We start from the raw sequence: 19,244 nt of genomic DNA, 5'->3' as shown, positions 1-19,244 counted from the left end.
CCATCCTACATTGCCACTCACTGCCTATCCTAATTCAGACCCTCCGATTCACACCACCCCGTGATGTTTTTCTCACTCCTACTAGTGAATGTAATGTAACACACACCCATACAATGCGCACCACCCCGTGATGTTTTTCTCACTCCTACTAGTGAATGTAATGTAACACACACCCATACAATGCGTACCACCCCGCGATGTTTTTCAGAAACCTATCCTACATTGCCACTGCATGTTCCCTGACCTCCCCATGCTGACCACCCCGCGGTGCTTTTCTCCATCCTACATTGCCACTCACTGCCTATCCTAATTCAGACCCTCCGATTCACTCCACCCCGTGATGTTTTTCTCACTCCTACTAGTAAATGTAATGTAACATACACCCATACAATGCGCACAAACCCGTGATGTTTTTCTCACTCCTACTAGTGAATGTAATGTAACACACACCCATACAATGCGCACCACCCCGCGATGTTTTTCAGAAACCTATCCTACATTGCCACTGCATGTTCCCTGACCTCCCCATGCTGACCACCCCGCGGTGCTTTTCTCCATCCTACATTGCCACTCACTGCCTATCCTAATTCAGACCCTCCAATTCACACCACCCCGTGATGTTTTTCTCACTCCTCCTAGTGAATGTAATGTAACACACACCCATGCAATGCGCACCACCCCGTGATGTTTTTCTTTCTTTTTTTTTTTTTATTTAAGAGGAAAAAGAGAAAAACACAAAACAAACCAAAGCGGCGTAAGGGTACACGCAATACAGAACTACAAAACAAAACAAAACAAAACAAAACAAAACAAAACAAAACAAAAAACCATAACAGTAAGAAATTACCTGCTAGTAGATTACACACTATTTTCTTTAAAATAGTTCCTCAAATCACAGTATCAAAGAACACAAGGTGGACATTCAAACAGGGAGACTGCAAACAGCTGTGTTCAATGTTCCAAAAACATTGATAAAGTCAGCTATTTAACACCCCCAAACACACTTGCTGTTATATCCGTTAGAGCTCCTTTTCTTTTTTTTTTTCCCTCTCTTTTTTACAACAAAATTTACACATCTTGGATTTTATTACTCCTTAGTGCTTATTACTTTCTTTGGGGGGGGGGAAGAATACAGTCAAATATGGCAAAACAAAGCTGTCAGTCAATACCAAGGATAGACGTAGCACATGGTGTAGAACAGAGTACAAGTTTATCAACAATGGTTATCAACGTTGTCCCTTGTTTCCTTAAAAAGAATTGTCTATCTTATTAGATATTATAAAGTTGGACAAAACAGTAGAGAACAAGACCAATAAAACTTAGGCATTGTAAACATTACAGGACTTCCAAAGAAGACAATAGTCAAACCAGAATGGGTATCTTAGTGAATCTTATTGTCTTCAAAGTAGTTGCCTATGCCTTCAAACTTGATACTATCATATAGAATGGAGCAGAGTCTAATCAGTCAAAACAAGATCGTGGGAGTACTACAGGACTTCAAAACAAGTTAATAGGAAATCAAAAAGAGTTACTATTTATATATCCTAACTTTTTTGAATTTTTTCTTTAATTAAGATAAACATAAGAAATGACTAAATAATTTTTTTGAAACAATAAGGGGGAGATTGAGATAAAACAGGACATAACAATATAACAATAGAGGTCACAGCATGACTGTTTCAATAACCTAGTACTTCACCACCTTATAACCTGACTTAATAGTAGTTACCATAGTGTCTTTTTCCTTGAAATATTTGGGTAAAACTTCATATACTCTAGCTTCAAATATTTTCATATCAAGAAGCCCAGAATAAAGCCTTTCTAATTAATGAGTGAAAACTTTATAAGGCTTCAAGGCCACCTAATGGGGAATCATGATTACCACATATTTTTATATATTTGAATCATTACTTACATTAGGGAAACTATTCGGTATTCACACATGCAAGATTGATTTATTTCACTTATGAGTATGGTCTCAAGCTGTGCCCATTTATTGATAAATATCTCAATGTGATACTTCTTTATAGCTGAATAATACTCCATTGTATAGAAATACTACAACTTTTTTATCCATTCCTCAGTTGATGGGCACTTGGGTTGTTTCCAAGATCTGGCGATTACAAATTGTGCTGCTATAAACATAGGTGCACATATATCACTGTGGTATGATGCTTTCAGTTCTTCTGGGAATATGCCTAGAAGTGGAATAGCTGGAATAAATGGGATTTCCAGTCCCAACTTTTTGAGAAATCTCCAGACAGATCTCCACAAAGGCTGTACCAGTCTACACTCCCACCAGCAGTGCAGGAGAGTTCCTTTTTCCCCACAGCCTCTCCAGCATTTGTTGTCGGTTTTCTTGATCCTGGCCATTCTTTCAGGAGTGAGATGGTATCTCAGTGTGGTTTTAATTTGCATTTCTCTAATGACCAATGATGATGAGCATTTTTTCATGTATTTATTTGCCATTTGCATTTCTTCATCTGAGAATTGCATATTCATCTCAGATGCCCATTTTTGGATTGGATCTTTGAATTTCGGAGGTCTGAGTTTCTTTAATTCTTTGTATGTTTTAGACAAGAGGCCCTTGTCTGAGAGAGAGTTCACTAAAATCTTTTCGCAGTTTGTGGGTTTTCTTTTCACTATGCTGGAGATTTCTTTTGACATGCAGAAACTTTTTAATAAGAAGTGGTCCCAGTTATTGATTCTGGGAAGTATTTCCCGTGCGGTTTGAGTCCTGTTCATGAATTCTTTACCTACTCCTATGTCTCCAAGGTTTCTACCTAATTTGTCTTCCAATAGATTTAGTGTTTCTGTTTTAATATTCAGATCTTTGACCCATTTAGATTTTAATTTAGTACATGGTGATTGGCATGGGTCTAGCTTTAGTTTTCGGCAAATGGAGAGCCAGTTTTTCCAGCACCATTTATTAAAGAGACTGTCGTTCTTCCAGTGAACCTGCTTGGCTCCTTTATCAAAGATAAGGTGGTTGAGTGTGTTTGTAGTTGTGGTTGTATCTTCTAATCTATTCCACTGATCTTTGGCTCTGTTTTGATTCCAGTACCATGTTGATTTTACTACTGTTGCTTTGTAGTATAACTTCAAGTCAGGGATTGTGATGCCTCCTGCTTTGTCTTTGCTGCTTAGAATTGCCTTTGCGATTCTAGGTCTCTTCTGGTTCCAGATGAAATTTAGGAGTGATTTCTCTAGATCTATAAGGTATGTTGATGGTATTTCTATTGGGATTGCATTGAATCTGTATAACAGTTTTGGGAGAATGGCCATTTTCACAATGTTTGTTCTTCCTATCCATGAGCAAGGGATATCTTTCCATTTTCTGAGATCATCTTCAATTTCCTTTTTCAGTGTATTATAATTTTCACTGTATAAGTCTTTCACTTCTTTCGTAAGAGTAATTCCTAAATATTTCATTTTTTTGCTTGCTAATGTGAATACTCCAGTTTCTCTTTATTTCCCTCTCTGTAATTTTGTTGTTCATGTATCGGAATGCTATTGATTTCTGAGTATTGATTTTGTATCCAGCCACATTACTGAATTTATTTATTGTATCTAAGAGTATTTCAATGGAGTTTAGGGGGTCTTCTATGTAGAGTATCATGTCATCTGCAAACAATGATAATTTAACTTCTTCTTTTCCTATCTTTACCCCTTTTATTTCTCTTTCTTGCCTAATTGCTCTGGCTAGTACTTCCAGTACTATATTAAATAGGAGTGGTGATAAAGGACATCCTTGTCTTGTGCCCGATTTTAAAGTAAAGGCTTTCAATTTTTGGCCATTTAGTATGATGCTGGCTGTTGGTTTGTCATAAATGGCCTTTATTATATTGAGGTAAAGACCATTTATTCCAATTTTCTGTAAAGTTCTAATCATGAATAAGTGTTGGACCTTATCGAAGGCTTTTTCTGCATCTATAGAAATGATCATGTGATTCTTATTTTTGGCTTTATTGATATGGTGGATTACATTTATTGATTTGCGTATGTTGAACCATCCTTGCATTCCTGGGATGAATCCCACTTGGTCATGGTATATAATCTTCTTGATGATTGGCTGGATCCTATTTGCCAATATTTTATTGAGGATTTTTGCATCTGTGTTCATTAGGGAGATCGGTCTATAGTTCTCTTTTTTAGTTTGGTCTTTCTCAGGTTTTGGTACTAGAGTGATATTTGCTTCCAGGAATGACTTAGGAAGGATTGATTCCCTTTCAATTTCATTGAATAGTTTGAGGAGTGTCGGCATTAGGTCTTCTTTATATTTCTTGTAGAATTCTGCAGTGAATCCATCTGGGCCTGGGCTCTTCTTGGTGGGTAAGGACTTAATTACATTTTCAATTTCATTAGCAGAGATTGGGTTATTCAACAGTTTTATATCCTCTTGATCTAGCTTTGGTACTTCATATGCTTCTAAGAATCTGTCTATTTGTTCTGTGTTATCAAACTTTTGAGAGTAGAGGTTTTTGAAATAGGTGTTGATGATCCTCTGTATTTCTATTGGGTCTGTAGTGATTTCTCCTTTTTCATTTCTTATTGCATGAATTTGAGCTTTTTCTTCCCTTTTTTTAATAAGGTTGGCTAGGGGCTTATCGATTTTATTTATTCTTTCAAAGAACCAACTCTTTGATTCGTTGATTCTTTGGATTGTTTTCTTAGTCTCTATTGCATTGATTTCTGCTCTGATTTTTATAATTTCCTCTCCTCTTTTGGCTTTGGGCTTGACTTGCTCTTCTTTTTCTAGCTGTTTGAGGTGTAGCATCAAGTTATTTATTTGTATTTGTTCTGTTTTCCTGATGTGGGAACTCAGTGCAATAAATTTTCCTGTCAGAACGGCTTTCATTGCATCCCACAGATTCCGGTAAGTTGTATCTGCATTTTCATTTTCTTTTAGGTATTGTTTAATTTCTTCTTTAATTTCTTCTGTGACCCACTGATTACTCAAGAGTGTGTTATTTAGTTTCATGAGTTTGCGGAATTTTTGCAGTATCCTTTGTCATTGATTTCTAATTTCAGAGCGCTATGATCCGATAATATGCAAGGGATGATTTCAACTCTTTTGCATTTGCTTAAATATGTTCTGTGAGCTAATATATGGTCTATTTTAGAAAATGATCCATGTACTGCTGAGAAGAATGTGTATTCTGATGTTGTTGGGTGGAACATTCTGTATATGTCTATCAAACCCATTTGTTCACAGGTGTGATTCAGTTCTGTTATTTCTTTGCTCATTTTCTGTCTGGTTGATCTGTCCCTTGGTGTCAGTGGTGTATTAAGGTCTCCTGTTACAATTGTGTTACTGATAATTTGAGTTTTCATTTCTGTTAATAATTGTTTTATATAACTGGGTGCTCTGGAGTTTGGTGTGTATATATTTAAGATAGTTATCTCTTCCTCTTGGAGTTTTCCCCTTACGAGTATGTAGTGACCTTCTTTGTCCTTTATGGTCATTGTTGGTTTAAAGTTCACGTTGTCTGCAAACAGAATGGCTACTTCTGCCTTTTTTTGGATTCCTGCTGCATGAAGAATTGTTTTCCATCCTTTGACTTTCAGTCTGTGAGTATCTTTCTGGGTTAGATGGGTTTCCTGTAAACAGCATAAGGTTGGATTTTGTTTCTTGATCCATTCTGCTAGTCTGTTTCTTTTGATTGGTGCATTGAGACCATTTACATTAATGGTTATTACTGTTAAATGCTGGTTAATTGTAGGAATGTTATCTCTCTGCTGTTGCATCTTTATCTTTCTGTTCTGTTTAATTATTTGCTTTGCTTAGTGCTTTTTTCCTTTGTGTATCTAAACTGTCTTTCAATATTTTTTGCAGGGTTGGTTTGGTGTTCATGAAGTTCTTCAGCTGTTCTTTGTCATGGAAGTATCGTATTGCACCATCTATTTTGAATGATAGTTTTGCAGGATATATCAGTCTTGGTTGGAAATCATTTTGCTTTAGGATCTGGAATACTTCACTCCATGCTCTTCTTGACTTTATCATTTGTGCTGAGAAGTCTGCTGTGATTCTGATAGGTTTTCCTTTATAAGTGATTTGTCTTTTCTCTCTGACAGCTTTTAATAATCTATTCTTGTGTTGGATTTCTGGGATGGTGATTATTATATGTCTGGGTGTAGTTTTATTTTGGTTATGACTGTTTGGAGTTCTATATGCTTCACTGATCCTGATGTCAGTTTCTGATCTCATGCTTGGGAAATTTTCAGCTATTACTTCTCTAAATATCCTCCTGACATCCTTCATGTTGTCTCCCTCTCTTTCATTAATCCCTATCATTCTTATGTTATTCTTCTTTGCATCGTCTTGCAGTTGTTGAATTGTTGTTTCCTGGTTCCTTGTTATTTTCAAAAGATCTTTCCTTTCCTGTTCACTAGCTGCAATCCTGTCTTCAAGGTCTGAAATTCTATCTTCACTTTCATTAAGGCGGTTTTTACAACTTTCAGTGGAGTTTTTTATTTCCTGTATATCTCTGTGCATCTGCATTATGTATTCTGTTTGTTTCTTATATTGCTCGTCTAGGGATTCTATCTTTTTGTTTAGTTCCTCCAATTTTTTATCTGTGTTTTCTTTAGATATATTTAGAATCTCTTTCATTTCTTTTATCATTTCTTCTTTTATCTGGGAGATTATTTCGAATTTGAATTTCTTTAAAGCTTCCTGGAGTTGCTTGTCAATTTCAGTGGCTATTGTGTCCGATATATGAGGTGGATGGGATATATTTTCTTCTATATACATCGCTCCTAGGGTTTCTTGAGATGGGCTGGAGGTTTGAGGTTGTAATTTGGTCTTTCATTTTGTCATTTTCCTATATTTCTGTGTTTCAAGTGTTATTTGAAAGCTTCCTCAGGATCTGTTGAAAATCCCCTTCTATGTTTGGAGCTACTGAGACTCTGGCGCCGCGCTACCCCAAGCCATTAGGCCTACAGAACCAGTGGCCCTCCTCTGCCTGCTCAGAACTCCGCAGTTCCAGACAAGCTGGGCCTCAGGGACACTGTGCGCCCACCTGCCCCTTGGAAGCTCCACAGTTCTTCAATCGCAGCCGGGTTAGGGTACTCACCACAGGCCGCAGTGCTTCAGGAACCTGTGGACCCTCCCTGGTTGCAGAGATATCCACAGTCCTCCAGACACATGGAGAGGCCGATGCAGGCACCCCAGATCTGCCCAGCTCCTCCTCTGCAGACCAATGGCCAGGTGCGGCAGCTAAACAGGCTGGGCTAGGCTGATATTGTGGGCCCTCCCACCCGTCAGGAGCTCAGCAATTCTCCAAGTGTAACCGGAATGGGGAGGCTGATGTGGAAGCCTCAAACCCACCTCTCCCCTTCACTGCACCTGGAAGCCTGGGGGAACTCCAGCAGTCTGGGCGGAGATATCCAGAGTCCTCCAGACATGCAGAGAGGCCGGTGAGAGCACCCCAGATCTGCCCAGCTCCTCCTCTGCCGACCGATGGCCAGGCGCGGCAGCTAAACAGGCTGGGCTAGGCTGATAGTGTGGGCCCGCCCACCCGTCGGCAGCTCAGCAGTTCTCCAAGTGAAGCCAGAATGGGGAGGCTGATGTGGAAGCCTCAAACCCACCTCTCCCCTTCACTGCACCTGGAAGCCTGGGGAACTCCAGCAGTCTGGGCGGAGATATCCAGAGTCCTCCAGACACGCAGAGAGGCCAGTGAGGGCACCCCAGATCTGCCCAGCTCCTCCTCTGCAGACCGATGGCCAGGCATGGCCAAAAGTCAGGTAGTTCTAGGGTAAGCATGAAGTTAAAGTTGGTTTATGATTTCTTCCTTGAGGTGAAAAACACTAGCTCTGGTAAGAATCAGTATTCTACATCCTTGTCAACCCATGAATTCTTTGTTCTTCACTTGAGATCTAATTTTGATTATCTCTAATTATGATCCAGTGTCATGAAGGCAAAACTTGAAATTTTTTTGTAACAGGGATCGAACTCATGATCTCAAGCTTACTAGGTAGGTGTTCATGCTGCTGAGCCAAATACCCCGCTCTGAAAGTGTTTTCTGCATACTATGTATGATATTAACATTGTTCCTCAGAAATGTTGAATATTGTGGAATTTTTCTATATTGTATGGATATAATTTTTCAAGCAAACCAAAGGTGTCGTATGCAGTCACTTTTCAAGTTTCACATTGTCTGTGGGGTGTCTCAGTCAGGGTTTCTATATTTCAGACAGCTCTGTAACTTAGCCTAGCCCCAAACTCAAGGAAGTTCTCCTGCATCAGCCTCCCAAGATATATTTCTTATATCTGAATGGAGAGTAATCAGTTGGTGACACTGAGCTATAATTTGAAACTTGTACCTGGTTTCATTGTTTATACATTTTTTACATACATCAGTTTTCCATGAACATTTGAGTTATTATTTATGTATCATATTTGATGTTATTTATGTTTTGTTCTATGAAACCAAATTTAAATATCAAAATACTGCTTAAGTATATTAAGAACAAAGGACTCAGTAGCCTAAATGAGATTTGAAGAGATATTACTGTTAGTACATAAAAGTGATTCATGAGATATTTGTCTGCCTGTGTGCTTTATGGATGCTGGTCCTGCAGGCTCTCACTATGAGCTCTGCTGTAGAGGCAGTGCACAGGGACTCTTGCAGTGACTCACCATAAGAATCAGTGCTCCTATTTGGCTGTTACATTAGCTGTGAGTTGCAATATAGCATCAAATTTGCTGTCTCAAAAAATGTATATATACAAAAATTAATCCCCAAGATGTGGAATAAAATTTGAAGAAATCACTCTCCATTCAGCTCTTTTGTTTGATTTTATTTGTGTAGTTTAGTTTTGTTTTATTGAGACAAGTTTTCTCTATGTATATCAGCTAGATTTGAAGCGTTTATGGAGCACAAAATTGCCCTAACCTCAAAGCAGCATTCCTGTCTCAGCCTCTTGAGTGCTGGGATTATAGATCTGTGTGTTTTTACCGTAGAAAATATTGAGGCTTGTAACTTAGCTGTGTTGTAGGTTGGCTTAATAGATGCCATCTTGAGCTTTGCATTTAACTAGTGCCCTGTATTTCACTCAGAAAAATGGAAAATCACTCAGGGTATAAGTCCCAGGAGAAAAGCAAAATGAGCTGTACCCAAAGAAAAAAATTATCCTGCTCAACAAAAGAAGCACAATACAGTTGTCATCCAAAAATTATTATAAGATTCTAGCTAAATGATTTCCAACTATCTTTTGGTGATTCTATCTTTTAAAACATCTGTAACTTTCCAGTTCAGAGCCTCTTGTTTAGATCCTGAAATGGGGGTGGGGGTTCTGTATACAAGTGGTGCTGAGAGCAGCTAATGAAATTTCACATTTCTCAATTGGGTTGCTTGGCTTCCTATATTATTGTTCACAAAATCACCTCAAGCTGCAGAAACCTTACTGACACAAGAAAACCTCAAGATTAAATAACAGTGCCCCTGAAATGAAAGAATAGTAGTGAAAAGGAGAAGAGAAAAAAGACAAACACCATGTGCTATAATGCCCACCTCTTTTCCCCAGCAATGAAGAAACTGAAACAGGAGAATGGCCATATATTCAAAGACAGCCTAACCTACATATTGAGTGCAAGGCTTCCCAGAACTCCAAAGTGAGACTACGTCTTTAAATCAAAAACTAAAATGAAAAAAAAAAAAGCAACCAAGTAGACAGAAAAATTATTAAAAACAAACAATAATAGAGCTGAGTGAAATTTGAGTTATGTAAAATGGGAATTATTGAATGATGTTGCAGAGGAAAGAAGTCCATGTAGTGGCATCCAGGAGGCAGGGACTAACACAGACTTAGGAATGGCACCTATTGTGCTACAGGACAATAGTGACCTCCTTCGTCCAATACATTTGCAGTTCATTAGACTGAGGACTTCTAAAAGCTCATGGAAATGTTAAACTCAGGGCAAACAAGCAGCCTGAAATTCTGGCTTTGGAACAATGCCTTTAGCAGACATTTCATATTTAAATTGAGATAAGAGAAATATAATCCTGCCCTGTTTGATATCACATGCAGCAAGTTTAATGGCTCACAACATTGAGAAATGAAGTCATAAATCAAAAGAAGTTCAAAAATTTTCTTAGAAAAAAAGAAAGAAGAATAGCCCTGAATTTTCAGGAGTGGTCTTCGGGTTTTTGGCCCAGACCTATTATCTGGGGTCATTTACATAGGAAAGTCACAATGTGAGTACAGTGTGGGTCTCAGACTACAATCAACCTATAAGCTTATAGCTGCTTAACTAATAATATTCAACAGGGGAACAAGTCAGCCAGAAAAGGTATATGGAAAGAGCCAAGGCATTTTGTGGGAACAGTAGTCCAGTTGTTCTGGTCATTGAGTATGGTAATTGATGCCCATCTGAACTTCCTGGAGGAGGTGGTGGTAACTGTAGTACATTTCAAGCTGTTGTTTTTCTCTTCAGGACCATGCAGACCTGGTCACTTCATCTTCACCTTCAGGTCTGGCTTTCTTCAGCTGTGCCTGTAGCAGTGATTGTTGTATTTAGTTTTTTGCATTAACTATTTGAGGTTTCAGTTCCTCTCTCATTGTATATCAATTTCTCTCTACATTGATATCCTTTGCTAAAATCACAGTTCTATTTGAATGAATAAAGTGAAATATTCATTAATACAGGCCAGGGATTTATCTTAGGAGGCAGAAACACCTGCATGGAAAGTGCTAGGTTGTAGCTTTGATGGCTGGTACCTTAAAAAAAAGTAATTTAAACTGCAAGGAAAGAAAATAATTTCATTTGTGAAAATGTAGATTTACAAAATTTATAACTAAATATGTCAATGGCAAATTAAACATTGTTAATAGTCATATTTAGTATCTAAAGTAGTTGGGTCTGGAGATTGAACTCAAGGATATAAGGAGCTTCCTGGAGAGCACAAGGTCACGAGTTCAATCCCTCATACAGAAAAAAAAATCACAATTGTCAATGATGTAGTGCTATGAACACATTTATGGAAACTGATACTTGGTATTTCATAGGCTCAAAGTTTCTTTTGTGGCCTATGAAATACCTGCAGATAACATGGGTATTACAGTGAATGATACACTGTCCCTTATGGGATTGCTATTTTCTGAGTTGGTTTTATTTTTTGTTTTCCCACATACTTGAAAGTTGAAAATGTTGGCTGGTGCTAGGTAGAAAAAGTGTGATAATCATGTTTTCAATTTAATGATATATATCCGTATATACTTTTTGAGAGAAAGAAAGCCACCTGAGAGAGAGAAGGGGTCCTGAGCGGGATGCCAAACACTGTCTTTCTAGGGAACTTTATAGAGTAAAATCATGTGGTAAGACGAGTTTAAGGTGGGGAAAAATCGGAACTCACAATGCAGATGGGCATAAGATGGGACAGAGCTATGGTAGCCAGTAAGATTATAAGTTCATGTAAAAGTTGATTAAATTGGGAACAAAGGGGAAGGGAGTCACATAGGAAGCAGGCATTCTTAGGCAGCAGTGACTTTTCCCTTAGGGTTTTGGGAGGGTGACACCTGAGTTCATCAGGATGATAGGAGATATTTAAAATGTCAGTCCTTAGAATAAGCATACTTTTCTTTGAATGGTGACTCCTGACCTCCTCAGAGTGCTAAGGCACTATTTAGAATATCAGTCTTTAGGATATGGATACATTTGCTTATCATTTGTCTTGAGACTTGGCCCGTAGCATGAGGTGTCAGTCTTCCCCATATTTGCACGGTATTTCGTCTCCTGCATGGACTCCTTGGAGGACCTAGCCCTGCCTTATGCCAATACTATTTAAATAACTCAGGTGCCTGTAACAGTACTGTTTGGATAATTGATTACAGATGTCTTGTGCTCTGGGTGAATGATCTGGGGATTACAGTGTGCAATGTATATTCAAGTGTTACCCCCGATTGACATGTTTTGAAATTTAATTTTAGTTGATGTGTTCTTTTTTCATTGAAATAAAATGGATTTGAAAATTAAAAGATTGAGGTAAAGCTCTTCAGTACAAACACTCCTCTGGTCGAGCTGAGCTCACCACTGTAGAAGAACGGCAGCTCCAGAAGTCTCTGCACTACAGTCTATCATTTGAGATCCTCTCTTGTGGGGAGGGGTTCCTTTCCCTGTTGGTTCTTGACTCAGAAGGAGAGCAGTAGAGCAGGAGTCAATCAGTGATGAAGGGGCAGGCTATATGAAGTGTCCAATTTTCAGGCCATTGCTGGCTGTGACTTTTGTCTCTTCCAGTGTCTCAGCATGATTTACCTTTTCTGAGTAGGATACTGGTAGGAAAACGCTTGCTGCATCTCATTTAGTACTTTTGATGTCCTGTGGCCTGATTAGCAAAGAACCTGAGAGGTCCTGGAGCCATGGAATGGTAAGGTTGTGGGTGGAAGCCCAGAGATAGGGTGGATGCGGTGAAACCAGTTACAAGTATTTAGAAGTAATTCCGGTGTCTGGAGCCTCAGGTATTTAGTTAGCTTCAGCTCCTGAGGTCCTCCAGCATTGTCCATGGGTCATTCACTGTCCCTTTTGCCTCTTGCTGTTGGCAAGGGTGATTTGGGGTCCCCAGAACCCTGGCTTCACTATGACAGCAGCAGACTCAAGTATCATCTTTGAAATTCACTGCTGGCCTGGTAACTCCACAATCTTAGGCATTGGAAGGAGCTTGAGAAGACCCTGACTATGATGTTTTTGTAGCTTGTAGAGCAGTAATGAGCTAGGTCTCTGTTCTCTTTCCTCATAGTAGCAGATCTGGAATGTCCAAAGTTTATTAATGTCTGTAATGCAGGGCCTCATAGCCACAATGGCTCAACTTAAACTTGGGCTTTTTTGTATTTGTAGCGATCTCCTCAATTTATAGTATGTTCTCATATTTCCATCCTCATGACAGGTAGTGGCAAAGGTCCTGAGAATTCAGAGATGTGTAGTAGTGTGCCTCAGTGGAAAAAGGCTTCCCAAACAACTCATGAACTCCTGTGTATTATACAGATCAGTGCAAAATAATTTCTGAACATACTTAATTATTTAGGTGGCGCCCTTGCTCACAGACTAGGTTTGTGAGATCAGCCATAGAGTTTTGAAGTCTGAGAAAAATGAAGCAAATGTGAAAGTGTTATCAAGGACGGGGTAAAAATTTGTGAAGGACAAATTCCTGAAAGGGCTACCTGTTAAATTCTCATTAAAAAATGCTGAAATTTAGGCATTTGCATGTACATATACATGTGATATCCTTCTGAGTGGAAAGGAATAGGTGTGTGATCTCTGAATTAAGAGCTGATTTAGTGGCTTGGTTGTTCATAGACAGTTTAAATATGGAAATGCTCTGCAATGGAACTATGCAAGTGTTTTCTTTGCTGTATGGCAGATATCCACATTGTTTCTCAGAAAGTGTGAATACTGTTGGAATTTTTCCATATTGTATGGCTATAATTTTTAAAAGCAAACCAAAGGTGTCTTATGCAGTCTCTTTTTAAGTTTCACTTTGTCTGTGGGGTGTCACAGTCAGGGTTTCTCTATGTTAGAGAGCTCTGTAACTTAGGATATCCCCAAATTCAAGGAAGAAGTCCTTCACCAGCCTCACAGGACATATTTCTTATATGTGAATTGAAAGTCAACGCTTGGTGACAGTGAGCTATAAATTACAGCTTGGGCCTCGTTCCATTATATATACTTATTTTTTAAAAACAGCATTTTTCACTAACATTTGAGTTATTATTTGTGTACCGTATTGGATGTTATTTATGTTTTGTTCTATGAAACCAAAGTCATGTTTCAAAATGCTGCTGAAGTATATTAAGAACAAAGTTTTCACTGGCCTAAATGAGATTTGAAGAGACATTATCTGCAGCCTATCAAAGTGATTGATGAGATTTTTTTTCTTTTTTTAAATTTTGAAAGTGGTAAAATACAACAGAACAAGGCAGAATAAGGCCAACTAAGATCATACAGTGAAAATGGTACACAACTTCACAACTGGTTACTGCGATAACAGTAATAGGTATCACAGTATACTTTATTATCTTTATAATAGTTGTTCTTTTTTTTTTTTTTGTCTTTTTCCTTTTTATCGGTACCGGGGATCGAACCCACGACTGTCTGCTTGCAAGGCAGGTGCTTATGCCGCTGAGCTAAATCCCCAGTCCCAATAGTTGTTCTTTCAAACACGTATCTCAAAATGAGATGAAATACAGAACATTATAGTACTTATCAAAACAGAATATTGAATAGAGCAATACCATTACTCAGAATAGAGCAAAACAGCAACAAATATATTTGCCTTCAAAGAGATACTAGAAGGAAATCCCCCTTATTTGTTATGGTCTGCTTCCCAGGAGACTCTCAGATTTCTGTTTCCCATTTGCTAACGGGCGGGGGGGGGATGACAGGAGAAGAGGGGTAGGGAAGTGGGATGTTTGATTCTAGGCCGTGCATCTGTAGGTTCACTATTGCTTAGTAGGGAGACAGGCCAGTTGTTTGGTTTCACAGCATCCTAAGATCCCACATGGTGTGGGTCTCAGGAGCTGCAGCTGTTTCTCCCCCTGGAAGGGCCACATTCTGCCAGACTGCCACTGCTTACCAGGGAGAAGTGGTGCTTGCTTGGCTTCACAGTTGATTGATGGGATATTTATCTGCTTCTGTGCTTTGTGGATGCTGGTCCTACAGGCTTTTCACTGTGAGCTCTGCATTAGAGACAGAACACAAGGACTATTGCAGTGACTCAACACAAGAATCAGTGCTCCTATTTCACTCTTACATTAGCAGTGAGTTGCAATCTATCATCAAATTTGCTGTCTTCAAAAATGTGTATATACACAAAATTAATGACCAAGACATGATTTAAATTTGAAGAAATCAGTCTTCATTCAGCTGTTTTGTTTGGTTGTATTTGTTTAGTTTTGTTTTGTTTTATTGAGACAAGCTTTCTATATGTATATCAGCTGGATTTGAACACCCTATGGAGGCTAGAATTGCCCTGAACTCACTGAAACAATCCTGCCTCAACATTTTGAGTGCTGGAATTATAGACACATATCACCACACTTTGCTTTTGATTCAGATTTGTAGGAGAGAATTTAAGATATCCCAAACCTGGTGTCTCAATATTCATGTGAGAAATATATGTATGCTCGATCCTTTAGGAGGTAGTGACCTTTGAGGATGTGGTCGTGAACTTCAGCAATGAGGAGTGGACTTTGCTGAGTCCATCCCAAAAGAACCTCTACAGAGATGTGATGGGCGAAACCTTTAGGAACATGACTGTAATAGGTAAGGACAAAATACTTTTGTTACTCATGCTTTCAGAATGTTGTATGTCACGCATCAGTGCTGTTTCATTAAAAACAATGTGAAACTATTTTTAAAAATAGCTCAGACCTGGACACATTATATCATAACTCTAAACAAAATCTATTAATTTGTATGTATTATTCTAATGAGCACTGGTATTTCTATGTCTACAATTCAGGAGGACTTGGGGATATCCAGGAAGCTGAAAAAGAATGCAAAATTTACTGGAGATACTTAAGGTAATTTGCACTCATAAGAAGAAGGAATGTTCCTGAGTAATTAGTGAGTCAGCAGAAAAATGCCGCCAAAGAAATGAGGCAATATTCAATTTAATGTCAGTAATATTCTCTGAAGATGTATAAGCTAGGGTATGTATAATGAGTGGATTAAATCAAGAAAATGTATGACATTGCATATAGATGTGTATGAAAGGCATACACTTTGAGTTATAACATTCTCCCTTCAGTTTTTCTACCCATATATACATGTGAATACAACACATTCATCATCTAAAAATTGCTAAGATTGCAATAGAATTTGAAATAAAATGGAGTTCTTGTGTTTCCAAGCCATCCTCTAAAGAATCAGCCATTTTGACTAAAATTCTTAGAAGGCTGGTGGAATGTTAAGTGCACTCATTCTGAATATCAGTGTGCAGTTGTCTCTAGAAATTGATCCCCTCATACTTGTTCTGGATATATTTTAAAAATTCAAAATGCACTTAAAATACCAATACATGCTTGCTCATATACAAAGCAAATCAAGTTATACTAGATCAGGCCTTGAAGAAGCTTAGCTATCTATCACTGGATTTGTGGAGAAGGAAAATGTTAATAGACTCTCTGTGATTGTGCATACCTGTAAATCCAGCACACAAGGAATCAGATTTTGCAGAATGGCAAATTCAAGTTCAAACTTCACAGCTTAATGATCAGCGAAAATGTCTTAAAACAGATTTAAAAAGCTATAGATTTTATGCTAATAGTTGTCGTTCATTCCCAGCATGGAAAAGAAAAAAATGTGTTATATAATGTCAAAAAATAAATAATATAATGTCATTTGCCATAAGAAATAGGTGGTTTTTTGTCCCATCAATTTGGTGAAATAGTTCAGCTATAAAACCTAAAAGTTCACAGGGTTTCTTTTAGATGAGAAACCAAAATATAAATTGTGGAATGAAATGAAAGAGTTAATAGAGAAAAGTAAGACTGACCATATGGAAAAGGGAACTACAGGTTAAGGACAGAAGGGAGATTGTGATGGGCAAACATATCATAATGATCTGTATGTGATACACATATGTACCCATGCCCAAAGTCAAGATAAGGATTCTGCATTTCAAAAGGTATCAAATTTTAAGATTTCCAAATGTGTAGCATTCTTTTGGGAATGGTTGTTTTCAACATGTCTTACAAGGCCATTCTGTTATTTCATGGTCAGAATTTCTTAGCAGCCATTAAAAACAGAAGTTGACATTAATGCAGTCATTAAACTGAGACCCATTTCACTGTGAATGTTTCTTATTTTTTTATTTAATGTGAGGAAAAACTAAAAAAAAGAACAAAATAAGTAGAAATGATACCACTTTCAAAGTGAAAATAAACAGTAAGAAATCTAAAGACAATTATTACATATGCTGCTCATAGAAATAATGAAATACAAAAGTGAAACATATGAAGTGGGGATTCAAACAGTGAGACTGCAAAAAAATTTTGTTCAAATCTCCAATAAAAACTTAGTAATATGGTTATCAATCTGATATGTGATTTTTTTTTTTTTTACAGAAATGACAAGCTAGGGCAATCCTATGGACATACATCTTGGAATCAGTGTAAAGAAGTATTCCTTTGTACTGAAGAAGGTAATGTGAATGTGAAAGAGGCAGAAACACACCACAATGTTCAGATCCATGAAAAATATTGCAGTGGACAGGAATCCTATGTACGTCAGCAATGTGGAAAAGGGTTCAGCAAATCTGGACATTGTAAGCAACATGAAACAATTCACACTGGAGTGAAACCATATGTATGTAAGAAATGTGGGAAAGCTTTTAACACACGGGCAAAATGTAAAATACGTGAAAGAATTCACACTGGAGAGAAACCCTATGTATGTAAGCAATGTGGGAAAGGTTTTACCATCTCTGGACATTGTAAGGAACATGAAAGAATTCACACTGGCGAGAAACCCTATGTATGTAAGCAATGTGGGAAAGCTTTTAACACACAGGGATATTTTAAGAAGCATGAAAGAATTCACACTGGAGAGAAACCCTATATATATAAGCAATGTGGGAAAGCTTTTAACACATGGGGAGCTTTTAAGAAACATGAAAGAATTCACACTGGAGAGAAACCCTATGTATGTAAGCAATGTGGGAAAGGTTTTACCCATCATGGAGCTTGTGAGCAACATGAAAGAATTCACACTGGAGAGAAACCATATGTATGTGAGCAATGTGGGAAAGCTTTTAAAACACGTGCATGTTGCAAGGTTCATGTAAGAATTCACACTGGAGAGAGACCATATGTATGTAAGCAATGTGGGAAAGGTTTTACCCATTATGGAAATTGTAAGCAACATGAAATAATTCACACTGGAGAGAAACCATATGTATGTAAGCAATGTGGGAAAGCTTTTAACACACAGGGATATTTTAAGAAGCATGAAAGAATTCACACTGGAGAGAAACCCTATGTATGTAAGCAATGTGGGAAAGGTTTTAACAGATACAGACAGTGTAAGGAACATGAAAGAATTCACACTGGTGAGAAACCATATGTATGTAAGCAATGTGGGAAAGCTTTTACCCAACATAGACATTGTAAGCGACATGAAAGAATTCACACTGGAGAGAAACCCTATGTATGTAAGGAATGTGGGAAAGCTTTTAACACACAGGCAGATTGTAAAAGACATGAAAGACTTCACACTGGAGAGAAACCCTATGTATGTAAGCAATGTGGGAAAGCTTTTACCACACATAGATATTGTAAGGAACATGAAAGAATTCACACTGGAGAGAAACCCTATGTATGTAAGCAATGTGGGAAAGCTTTTAACACACATCGACAGTGTAAGGAACATGAAAGAATTCACACTGACCAGAAACCATATGTATGTAAGAAATGTGGGAAAACTTTTACCCAACATAGACATTGTAAGCAACATGAAAGAATTCACACTGGAGAGAAACGCTATATATGTAAAGCCTATATATGAAAGCTTTTACCCAACATGGACATTGTAAGTAACATGAAAGTTCACACTCAAGTTAAAACCAGTGTATATAAACATCATGAGAATTTTTTGAGCACAAGTACATATTGCATAATGCATGAAAAACTTCACACTGGGCATAAATCTTATATATGTAATGAATTTGGGAAAGGTTTCAGCAGAAATGCTCATTGTCCAATAAATGAAAAAAATTTACACTGTTGAGAAACCCTGTTTATGTGAAGAATGTGGGAAAGCTTTCACCACACATGGATTTTGTAAAAGACATCAATGACTCCACACTGGTTAGAAACCCTATGCACATAACAATGTGGCAAAGCTTTTAACACATACAGTCATTGCAAAACACATGAAACAATTCACACTGGGATGGCTACGTAAGCAAGTGGAGACATTTTCAGCAGCCAGATTGTAAGTGAAATACACGAAGAAAATCACACAAGAGATAAATCCTATATGTTATGGGAATACTCTCAGCACACCTGATCACTGTTACATATCTGAAAGAGCTCACTAGATCCTATGTGTATTAACAGTGTGAGAAATATGGCAATCCATGTTTATTGTTAAATACATAGAAAAAGCAGCACTCTTCAGACAGTTTAGATCTAAGTTTACTTTAAAAGTTCTAAGAAGACCTGAAGAAATAATCAATACAGAAGTTTGATGTCAATATGTCTTCACAAATTTTCCAGAAACAACAAATCTGAAGTGGAGCTCTACT

This window comes from Cavia porcellus, unplaced genomic scaffold, assembly GCF_034190915.1.
Source record: "Cavia porcellus strain 051 isolate PalLab524CR breed Dunkin Hartley unplaced genomic scaffold, mCavPor4.1 scaffold_46, whole genome shotgun sequence".
In the NCBI taxonomy this organism is placed as follows: Eukaryota; Metazoa; Chordata; class Mammalia; order Rodentia; family Caviidae; genus Cavia; species Cavia porcellus.
This window is presented reverse-complemented; position numbering follows the sequence as displayed.